Here is a 12,720-nt window from a genome sequence, read left to right as displayed (position 1 = left end):
ATAAACTGGTTTTTGGCAAGCAAGGCCTGAATTCCAAAATCCCACCCGGCCGGTGAAACTTGGAACAAAAGAGCCTATCCACTATCCAAATACACAATTTCCTGATGAAATAACAAAAGATGTGCAAAAAAAAAAAAATCAACCATCCTTGCCCACAATGAAACAGAACATCAAAATTTGATCAGGTGCTTCACTTTCATTAACACTTAAAACTCCCCCCCCCCCCCCAAAAAAAAATCTAAGTTTGAATGGTTAACAGTATTTTCATCATATCAAGGAGACTCAAGAACATAGCAAAAAAACTCCAATATTATGAACTGGTACCTTGTAAAAAAAAAAAAACCTATTATCACTTAAGTAGTCAGAAACACACATAATTCATGTATCTAATCATTAATAATTACAAAACAAATCAATACAGTATGAAGAAATGATAATTACAAGAGTGCAATGTAACCTACCCTAACCTAAGATGATAGTTCCTACCTGGACCCACAAATCAACCTGACATAGAGCACCGAAATAGTTGAATAATTAAAGTACAGGGCTGCATCCTATCCTGACCTATGATGCTGAGTCTTACCAGGCCATGTGGGGTTGGGGGGATTTTTGTCCCCTTGACCCCAGCCTAACCTAACCTACATATCACAAATCATAGTGAATTATGGTGATGTATCCAACCCGAACATTCTTGAGCCTTCACATCCCATAAAAAAAAAAATAGGCAAATTTACCAACATTCGACCATTTCCAACAGGCAAATTAGTCCATGTTGGTCTGGAATTTAGACTATATTTTAAGTAAATAAAACGTCATGGCTGGTTTGCTATCTTGGAAACATCTTTCATTATTCCATGTTCACAAATGCTATAAACATCCATCTAGGCCTAGTTCAATAAAATCTGACTTAGGCCTAACGTACAGCTGTCATGATATTACATCAGCGACAGTACAGCTACAATGGGCCGAATCATTAAACTTGATCTTCATGGTTACTTTGCGTCTTTCTCTTTCAAAGCCTACAAAAACTTTGATAATTTGCACCTTCATCTCAAGAAAATTTTCACACTGCAAACCTTGATTAGAGTTTAAATCTTGGGGAAACTCCTTTACGCTTTCCTAATTCGTCACACATAGCCTAGGTCTAATTCCAGTTACATACTTACGGCTGAGCCTTATCTTGTTAAATTGTTGGCTTAAAGCTAGGCTATTTTGATAAGGTTTTTCCCTGTAAAGAAAATACCCTGTCATACTGAACAATGATAATTTTCCCAAATCCTTACCTTCAATTGCAGTTGGGGTTTTCTGGTGGACGGCCATTGAGGTATCCAGCTGGCTTTTCAATAGGCCTATGTGAGAGCTTTTTACTTCTATTCCTCATAAATATCCAGGAATTTTGTACGCAAAAACCAACTTAAACACCAATTTCGAACACGAATTTAAGACTTTCCTGTAATTAAACAACGGTACACTCCAACGGTATGTTGCGGACAGACAATGAAAATCACTTTGCGGAAAGCGCGGAAATTAAAACCATGCCGTTATTCCTGAAACAGTGGAAACCCGTAAAGCGCGTTGTTTTATGAACCAGTAAGAAATTCTTAAAAAACTAAACCTAAAATATCTGCCTGAACCACATATTATGAACAAATTAGAATGAAAAAGTTTCCAGTCAGTGAAGTGTAAAGAAATGTGTTACACTGACGAGAAAACACTGAAGGACAATTGTAAAATATGAGAGGGACCTTATTTTAAAAAAGTACATGGACCCGCCAGAGAGGGAATTATCCCTGTGGAGGGTTGAACATAAAACCAAACAAAGTGAAACAAAGTGAAACGCTATGTAATGTTTTCAGAGTGAAATGTCTGTATCTTAATTGCCTGTATTACATTTTCATCGGGAGAGTATGAGGTCGTTTCCGATGTAAGACTGGTCAATGATAGTAGAGCTTAGATTAAAGGCCAGAATACCAAGAATCCTAAGGAGAAAAACAAATTACGGTACGTATCATCCGAATAACGGTAACCAGATCATATGCAGGTTTTGAAATATTTTTTGTTTTCGTGCTACCCGAGAAAAGTAATACCCTCCATTACAAGAGGCAAATCCATTGTTAATCTCCTCTCTGCGTAGGCTATTAATCCGACCCCATTACCAACCCATAAAACAAAAAAGTCCAGTAAAGTAGATCATCCTATTCTTCACGTCAAAAGAGACGAAAATATGAGTTCCACATTCTTATTATTATCTTACTTACAGGCTGCTTAATGTAAACTAAAGGTAATATATTAACTGTTTCACAAAACGCTACAGAAGACGAAAGTTTGGCTCAATGAAATATGACTATATTCAGCGATAGCTTATTATTTTTTTATGAAGTATATACAATGCTTAACTTGGTATCTGAAGTGTCCAGCGACCAAAAATAATCTATTTAGAAAACTGGAAATGGCAGAAACGAAAATAATTCCTAATTTCTCCTAATGCTGCAACTGTCACTTATATTATATATATATATATATATATATATATAATTCTTAGTCTAATCTCTGGTCCGGGTCGCTGCTTTAATTACGTTCATTCCTCTGTTCCTCTCTTGAATGGATCATTTCACATTTGGTTTTGGCAGAAGTTCAATAGGCGGATTTCATTACTGACTCTAAACCTTCCTGTTTATCTGGGCTAAGGACCACCAATGAGTTAGGGTGGCTTGCCAATCGCCCTCTTCCCACCTATGCTTTTCTAACGCAGACGTTGTCACTCTTCAAGTTGTGAACGTATCCTACGCCGTGGAATTCTTGAAGAGCTTTGGCCATCTTGTTAATGAAGAGGAACTTCTCATGCTCCGTGACTCTATTGAATATCAACGATTCGAACAGGTCCAAGCCAGTGAATTCCGACACGATCATCACTTTGGAAACTAACGCCAGTGACTTTCAGGTGTCCTTTCATGCCTCCTTCGACTAGCAAGAGGGAGCTGAGATCCTGACAATAGCTGAGAGAGAAATATAACTGCTTCAGGGCAACCATACGCCCCATGGAGGTCCAAGCTGTTATTAATATATTCTAATTCATCACACATCATAGAAGTCAGGTTGAACTCACCCAGTAGATCATACATACATATATATATATATATATGCATATATATATATATATATGTGTGTGTGTGTGTGTGTGTGTGTGTGTGTGTGTGGTGTACCTTTTTCCTTTCTGGTGGCGCCAGAAGGATACAGCGTTCTGGTTTCTCAGCAAGTCCTTTTAGGTGAGACTGTTAGCACTATGTATTTTTTTTTTTTTTTGTACCCCAGCAGACTCTGGTACCTTATTAAGCTGGATGAACAAGTGGGAGGTAGGCCTCGAACGATCCATACACTTAGCAAACGTAAGTCGCTGCACCGCTCGGCCTAGGTACCTTACATTGATGGCACCTTAAACAAGGTGGTGGCCTAATGCCTATTTACCGCATCCATAGTGTGTGTATGTGGGGAGAGGGTGGAAGCGGTGCTTGTACATATCTGTTATAAATTTACTAACGCACATCTCTGAAGAAGTAAGAAAGGAGACCTTAATCGAGTAAGAAATTATGCGTTACTATACCATTTGTAGCAAGGGCACCAGACCAAGAAATGAACGGTTTTGTGGAAAGCTGAACAGAAACAGAAATGGGAAGTTTACTAAAACTATATAAGAAACATATTGTCAGGTAAATTAACAAACTTACTCTTGGCTTACGTTCAGCCTAAGAGAGCTTTTATTGCTGAATCTAAATATTCCATTTGCAAGAAGGTCAACTCTGCGAATATTTCTGGGAACAATGATAAGAGCAATTAAATGTAACTTTCATCAGTCAAATAAGACCTTTGAGAAAATGAATATATATGAGACAACAATAGCATCAAAGTTTGATCAGTGGCTTCATAGTCTTTCTGTCTATAGATATAACCAAGCAATGCTAGCAACCAGTGCCAAAATCAAAGCGTATTTGATCAATATTTCCTGAAAACTTTCGAGTTTTGTTTTTATAAAGTAAAAATTTTAAAGACACTAAGAATTAGCAAAATTTCAGCATTGTCCATTCTTTGTGTGTTCGCGTGGTGGAGGGGATTGGGTATTCCATATACAAACCTTCCCTCTTCCAAATATCTTCATTTCTTGTGGCAATTAACTATACCATGAATACTTTGCTTCACATCGTACCTAGTAACGACTAATTGTCTAAAGTAAAGAGTCATTTCACGTGGGCGGCACGCTTATGTGCTGGTGGCCACACCAGGAAGGGTGAAGTAAAAGAAGCTAACTGCAAGTGACCCCGTGAACAATAGGCGACAATTACAGCACACTGCGTCCGGGTACACCAACGCCCCAACAACTCACCTCCCACTCCCTATCAGGCAGGCCCCAATAAATTCAATACACGAGGACACGTCCCCGTGAAAGACGGTGATTATATGCCGGTGATATTATGCAACGTGCTTCGTTTTTTATTTGGGTACGTGTGCTTGAGAAAAATACTTAACATCACTGAAAAAAAGACCATAAGAATCATGCATATCTCTCACTGGAGCATCAAAGATTTAGATTTAAGACAGGATATCACTCCTCAAGGTGATGAAGGACCTACGTTCCAAGAGAAGGAAGTTTGGAGGACCAAACAGCAAAGGAGGCAAGGCAAAGACAAGGACGTCAGGACACAGACTCTGTGCAGCTGAGAAGAGGATACAGGACGCATAGTATGACCATGACAGTTAACTATGAGCTTACTGCTCTGCCAAGGAACTATGGGGATAGTAAGTTTTTCCCATTTTGTCTGTCTGATTTGGTTTCTATAAGAAACAAGTAAAAAATGCGCCGAAGAAACTTCGGCGCAATCAAGTTTTCTGCATGAGCCGCGTCCCATGAAGCTTTCAGCCACTGACCGGTGGTGGCCTGTCTTATAACATTGCCAGACGCACGATTATGGTTAACTTTATCCTTAATTGAAATAAAAACTACTGAGGCTAGAGGGCTGCCATTTGGTATGTTTGATGGTTGGAAGGTGGATGATCAATATACCTATTTGCAGTCTAGAGTCTAGCCTCAATAGTTTTTAAGATATGAAGGAGGACAGAAAAAAATGCGAACAAAAGTGCGAACGGACAGACAAAGCCGTCTCAATAATTTTTGTTCACAGAAAACTAAAAAGGAGGACGGAGTACGAGTATTTATACTGTATGGATGCAGTACAAGAATTATAAGTAATAAATCACGAAAAAGACCCATGAACAATACTGACTTTCGAAAACAAAGTTAAATTTTTCTTTACGAGGACATGGGAATTTGCTTAACTGCTGATTCTCTCTTGAGAGCATGCATACGCATGTGCACGGCACGCAATCACAAGCACACACACATGCACACACATGCACACACACACACACACACACATTGAGCAGGAGAGAGAGAGGAGAGAGTATAGAGACATATTATATATATATATATATATATATTATATATATATATATATATATATATCGGGGTTCTGATCTCGATGTAAGTTGGAAATTCATTTCTGTTAAAAAGTACGTGCTCATGTGTTGATCAGTTCTACCTATCATATTCGCGCTGAAGGGTAACTTGAATGAATTGTTACCAATTGGGTCACTGGTGGGTCGGGAAGTTGGGTAAAACTCACTGGTGTTAGGCGCCAGAGAACAATAATAAACAAACGGAATATGAAGGAAATTACAAAAAAAGCCATTAGACCTATTGCCATGCCTCTTTAAGGTGCCTGCCTAGGCATAAAATGCATTGGTAAACAATTAAATGCAAGTTGCGAAGTTAAGTTAAAAAGTTAAAAGTCCTCCTGGGCTTCTGTATAGGTTCATAGGGCAGGCGCTGATCTCCTGTTTCCTAGGCCAACAGCCAATGGGCGACAAGTCCCAATGCCTATGACACGTGACCAGTGCGTCGCTAAGCCCACTGTTTATCTCCCCAGCCTGAGGGCTGGTACCTATTCTCCTACTGAACCTCTTGGGTTTTTCCGGATACAATAAATACGTTGTTAGAACCAGCTGCAGTATTTATGACCAAGTGATAAAATTTCAGCTTTTAGATGAGGGCAAAACAAAGCGTTGTCAATTTAGCCGACTTATTAAACTTCGTACCTTCAGTCAGTTGCACGTTTTCAGCAAAACATCTCAGGAGCTTGACTTATAAACTCTCAGAAATATCACTCAGATTCCGAGGCAAGAAGAAGCCACTCATCCATTCCATCTTTGGCTAGTGAAGGCGCAATCTATAAGAACCGCTTCTTCTAGAAAGGGAAGTCGATGGTGATCCCTTCGACGCCGGTGGAACTTAGAAGATTTTTCTGGTTTCGCAAGTACGGATGCTTTTTTAACATAAGTGAATTCTACACACAAATTGTACATTTAATGGAGAGCAAGTAAATCGTACTGACATTTTTATTGTGGCTAATGAATACATAACAGTTAATACTGCAAATTCAGTTAATCCCCTAAAGTACCATTACGGCTGTTCGTAAAGTTAATTTCATTTCGGCAATGTATATATTAGCCCTTATTTTATGCAGCATAAATGATCGTAATTCCATAGAATTTCAAGCACATTTACGCTGTTCCATTCACTGTTCATCGTACGGACTAGTATCAGTCTTTACTGTATGATTATTTCAGCTATTATTTTTCAGTGTGTTAATCCTGTTATTTCGCCGCTGCAATTATTATCCATGGTGTTATAAATTTAATGTTTTAGTTTCCTCGCTGTTCGGGAATTTTGATTTTTTTTTTTTTTTACTTATAAATTTCTCTTTATTTCGTTATGTTCAGTTTTTCACATCATACTCCTGACCTGTAATGCTTGGTTTTAACGATTTTATGGTAAACATTAACTTTTCAGCGACCTGAATCTTTTTGAATTAGTGTTTAAAGCTAAACTTTGTCCTCGAGAGTAATATAAAAATTAAATTAGATCTAGATATCGCAGACACTTAATGTGTTGAGGTAACTGTTCAAGAAAAATGAAAAAATCATATCCTTCTTAAAAAAAAGAAGTATAGAACGTTAACTTGGAATATTAGTTAATAATCCCAAAGAAAAACAAGAAACTTCGGCAACAGATAAGAGCTTCAAAGGCCAAATTCAAGTTAAGCCATTCTCTTTATGCCCAGAAACATTAGACATAAAGAAAGGAACAGACGTCGGCCTAACTAACCACCGTAGAAAGATGGGGAAAGTTGGAAGCTGGTCTTCGGACTTGATTTGGATAACCAAGTCTGTGAATGATGCACAATGTATGCATGTATTTCATACATAAATATCTCATTAGTATCAAATTTTCGTGTTGTTGGCTTATTAGAATAATGCAGAGCAAGAATACAAAATCATTCTCGAGAGCGTCGCCTTTCAGTTAACATACGTGCTATACCTCAAACTTTACGTCTCCTGTAGGGGGTAGTGCAATCAGTGTACCTCATGCGATGCACTGTAGGCATTATTTAAGGTTCTTTGCAGTGTGCCTTCGGCCTCTAGCTGCAACCCCTTTCGTTCCTTTTACTGTACCTCCTTTCATATTCTCTTTCTTCCATCTTACTTTCCACCCTCTCCTAACACTGATTCATAGTGCAACTGCGAGGTTGTCTTCCTTTTACTCCTTTCAAACCTTTTACTGTCAATTTCCGTTTCAGCGTTGAATGACCTCATAGGTACCAGTGCTTGGCGCTTGGCCTAAATTCTATATTCAGTTCAATTCAGTTTCAAGCTTACTTAAAAAGTCACTCAACTGGGTACCTTATATACGTGTTTGATGGCTCTCATTGTTTATGGATCTATAAGTAGACTGATTGTAAAGTACATTGCATTTATAGGTATAATTCACGTATTAAAAACACTTAGAAATATACGTTATTCATTTGCTGCCCGATGTATTTGTCTGTTACACGTTTAGATAAAAGAGGACTTTTTTGGCGGTAAAGTCATTTTACTGGGTACTCCATATCTAAATATGTTATGGCTATCAATATTTGTATACGTCAGTATATAGTTATAAGCTCTAATTGCTAATAGACCTATAACTAGACTAATAATAAAGTACATTGCATTTATAGATATAATTCACGTTTTAAAAACACAAACAATATGTAGTTAATTTGCCAGCCGATTCATTTGTATTTATTGCTAATTGCTCAAATATAAGGATGCTTTCTTGGCGGTAAAGCAAAGGAATAGTGGCAAAGCGAATGGTCCGGAGATTGCTAACCTCCGCACCCCAGCTGTCGGATGTGATGGCTTGGTGGGTGCTATACGGCCGCCCCCTGATTACACCCTCGAAGCGACCTGAGCCGTGAAGCTGAGCAAGAGCAACAGTCACAAGGACATCCCAATCCTTCAGCTCAGATCTGCTTCTCACTCTGCACCAGTTGCTCGTGAGAAGACAAACTTCATTTTTTTTTAGAACTTATTGTATGACTATAACTGTACGATTGCTGCACACTTGAGTGCTTCGCTCTTCGTCTGTTTGTTCATTACGTGCTACCTTCATTTTCACGTTGGTAGCCTTGTCTCTCCTCTGTTCTCGGTTTCTTGTGACATTTTCAGTTCACCCATAATGTCATTCCTTCTCTAACAAATGTATCACAGGAGTTTTTTCTCCAACATCTCCGAATCAACATCAGCATTGATAACAATTGGTGTTAGACGTCAGTTATAAACCCATTATAGTGAATTAATCAGACCTGGAGTAACACGTCCGCTAACACATACTTTCAAAGCAAAGTTTCATATGGCTATTCCTCGTACGGGCTAAGTGCCCACAGCGCACCTTGTGAGGAGCACTGTAGGTATTACTATAGGGTGTTTGCGGTGTACTTCGGCTCGAGGCTGTACCTGCTTTTTAACCTTTCTTTTATCTCTGTTCCCTCTTCCTTTCATCTGTCTTGTTGTCCAACCTCTCTAACTCCCTCTTTTCGATCTCTTTAGCCCCGAATGGCTAACTGTGTCCCAATGCTTGGTTTTTAGGTCTAAATTTCATGGTCCATTCATTCATCAGGATATTCCGGTTTTCATTCACTCCTGACACTCTAAACACACCAAAACAATCTCTCTCTCTCTCTCTCTCTCTCTCTCTCTCTCTCTCTCGTCAGAATATCATACAACAAATTGAGATGTCTTAACGTTACATGAACGAAAGGCAAAAATCATAAACACGACCAGAGTCTCCGAACTTCAAAATATTAATCGTTTAGAAAGTTCCCACAACCTTTTTGACACTTTAATAAACAAGTCTCTGCCACAACAAACACAATCATCTTATTTTACTTCCTCTTCGTTCAGTTTTCTTCCTCAAGTGTAAAATGATCTGTTTCCTTTCCGTGGTGTTTAAATAATCGGATACTTTGATCTAAGTATCATATAACAAAGACACATTTTAAGCCCTTAGTAGATTGCACACACACACACACACACATATATACAGTACACACATACACACACATACACACACACACACACACACACATATATATATATATATATATATATATAATTTAGTTTTATATATATATATATATATATATATATAAGTTTAGTTTTTGACTCACATCGTGTGGTCCAGTTGATAGCGCCCCTGCCTGTCAATTGAAAGACTTGGGATCGATCCTGATGTGAGTCGGAAATTTATTTCTGTTCCACACGTGATTGCGTGGTGATTACTTCTTTATATATAAGTATACATATGTCTGTACATGTATATATATAATGTTTGAGTGTGTGTGTGCGCGTGTATATATACATAAAATGTTGAACTCAAATTTGGGTATGATCCTTGCACGCTATTTGTCTTAGTGGAGCCGAACAAACGAGCCCCATCCCTTTATCTGCGTTAGCTGTTATCCTGCAATAAAAAGGATGTAGAGGATATTTGTTGCACGCCAAACGACCTTAGTCATTGATTCTCCTACAAGCAAGGGAAACAATATAGTTGTTGTTTAATGTGTTTAATATCGGGCATCTCGCTAACAACGGCAACAGTCGTGTGTGACTCTTGCTTCCTTGAAATGAAGGAGATTCTCCGCCATTTTGGTATTATCCATCCTGCCAAAAATTCTAAGAGCCATATTTTTTTTTATATATATATATATATATATATATATATATATATATATATATATATATATATATATATTACATTTATATATATACTTCCTAAACTTCATGCCGTTTGCATATAGGAATACACACATAGATACATTACCACATACAGTCTGCAATAGATATTTTTAATGTACTTGTGTATTATTTTATTACCTGTATGTAGATGGGTGTGTACATACAACCACGGGTATGATGAACGCACATTGATTATCATATATATATATATATATATATATATATATATATATATATATATATATATATATGTGTGTGTGTGTGTGTGTGTGTGTGTGTGCGTGTGTGATACACATATTGTCGAAAACAAGAACACACAATGAATTATGTTTATTAAGTCTGCTTATAAGGCTATAAATAAATCTTTTACAAACAGACGCCTACACTTATCAGTATATATATATATATATATATATATATATATATATATATATATATATACTGTATATATATATGTTATATGCTGTGCATATATATATATATATATATATATATATATATATATATATATATATAGTATAAGAAAAAAGGACGAATGAATGAATCGTTTCTTTATAACCTCTGTGAATATCGAAAATATCGAAGGAATGTCATTATGCGTTTGCTTGTGTATAGTCCTCGTTATTAATAACGAAATTTATATAACTCTTCATCAGCTGCCTGTGCAATACTGTAACTACAACTAGCTTTATATCATACTCTCAACAAAAGAAAAGTCCCCCATAACCATCAGGCAGGTCGCTTATGGACGACAGCTATCTTTTTTTCATTCATCTAACAGGGAGTTTAATTTTGTGAATAAGAACAGGCCAAGCCTGGGGTAGTGAGTCGATGGTGCTTGGGTTCTTTCACAAAAACAGAGGACGCTCTTGTATGTAGGTCAGGGCCCCGCTGCTACAACATTATCGTCCATACATCGTGAAAAGAGAACAAACATCAAGAACAAGAATATCGTGTTGTCTTCCTCTCCTTTTCATTTTCATACAAAGTTATTCGATTTTGCAGTAAAGGTGCATTGTGCCAATCAATTATATTGTCAACAGAGCCACTTCAGCAATTTATTTTCTACAATATTAAGCGAGTGATGAAGTCTCGAGCGAGAAATGGAATGCAGAGCGTGGAGATCAAGCGCGCTTGCGTCATCGGGACACAGGAACTAAGAATGGAAGCGCTCGATCCCAGCGGAAGTTGGGGGGATTCATGGGGTCGGTGGGGGGGAGACGATCTCGCTGCCGGACGTAAGATGCTCTACTCGACATTTCCCCGTTTTGAGTTATATTCTACGTAAGTCCATTTATATGTCAAAATGATATTGATAGTGTTGAGTTACATTATTTTCACTGTAAATAAAGCTTTAGGTTTGACAACCAAAGGATGGACATTGTGGAAGTTATCCTGAGCCAGCGACCCACATCCGGAACCGTTTCCGATCGAGGAGACAAGAATCCATTCATGTAGAGGGGCTGTATCCTTGAAGAATAATGACTACTGGTTGCCTGGAGACCATATTTGTTTACTTGATTCAGAACTCCCCGTCAAATGAATCTCGTCATTCTGAGAAACTCATGATTCATATCAGTGATGCGCAGAAGTACAGTCTCTATTGTTTCAATTTAAAATGTGATATAAGGATTTTTTTTTTTAAATAAAGGTTAAACGAGATCGTAATCGTCGTGACTTTGATTTAAAATATATTCATTAAGAGAATAATTTCTAGCTTTAACTAAATGATGAGGAAAAGCGAAACAGCAGCTTACAAAACAGCATAGCCTCGTTTTAGGACGTATTCGTAGAGCAAACTCGGTCACCTCGCTCTGCAGGCTCCTCTTCAAAACGAACTCTGTCCTGAATGAGGCTACCGAGGACCCCCAGGGGCGGAATAGAGAGGAGGGTATTAAAGAGAATAAAAATAAAAGAAAATAAGACAAAGAAAGCAGAAGAAAACCTTACGAATACAAAAGTACTGAAATATCAAGAGAGAAATGTAACAATCGTTTCCGTAATAATCTCTCTGAAGACAACGGACCATGTAAATATTGAGGATATTTGAGCAATACAGTCAGCCAGTGCGTCAGCTGCAGACCATGAGTCTGGTATTTCTTTAACTCGTGAAATTTGCAGGCTAATTCTAGTAGCTCATGATTGTCATTCTATTATATGGCCTGCAAGCACATCAGATATGTTCCCATACGAATCTTACTGAGAAGACGTACAGTATATTCTCAGAACGAAATTTCTCAGCTGATTTCAAAATTCAACCCGGATGATTTTAATTAACGTGGGATTCACCATAGCATATGATATTCAGTTCAGTCAAACTTTAAAAGTATAATTGTGCTTCACTGAAGTAACATTTTCGTTTTTAGTGTCGAGCTTTTATTTCTAAGCCAGAAAGAAAGCCCAGGAGTTACCTTCATGTCCAAAACTTACCGTTCTAAGACTCAGCAGCCAGGGTGAAATCTGACTTACAAGAAAACAGTAACATGAAAAAGAATTTGTTTCAAAAGTTACTCAAGTATAGTTTCTTCGAGACTGACACTTTATGCTAAAAAA

The sequence above is a fragment of the Macrobrachium rosenbergii genome, chromosome 12 (assembly GCF_040412425.1).
Source record: "Macrobrachium rosenbergii isolate ZJJX-2024 chromosome 12, ASM4041242v1, whole genome shotgun sequence".
In the NCBI taxonomy this organism is placed as follows: Eukaryota; Metazoa; Arthropoda; class Malacostraca; order Decapoda; family Palaemonidae; genus Macrobrachium; species Macrobrachium rosenbergii.
This window is presented reverse-complemented; position numbering follows the sequence as displayed.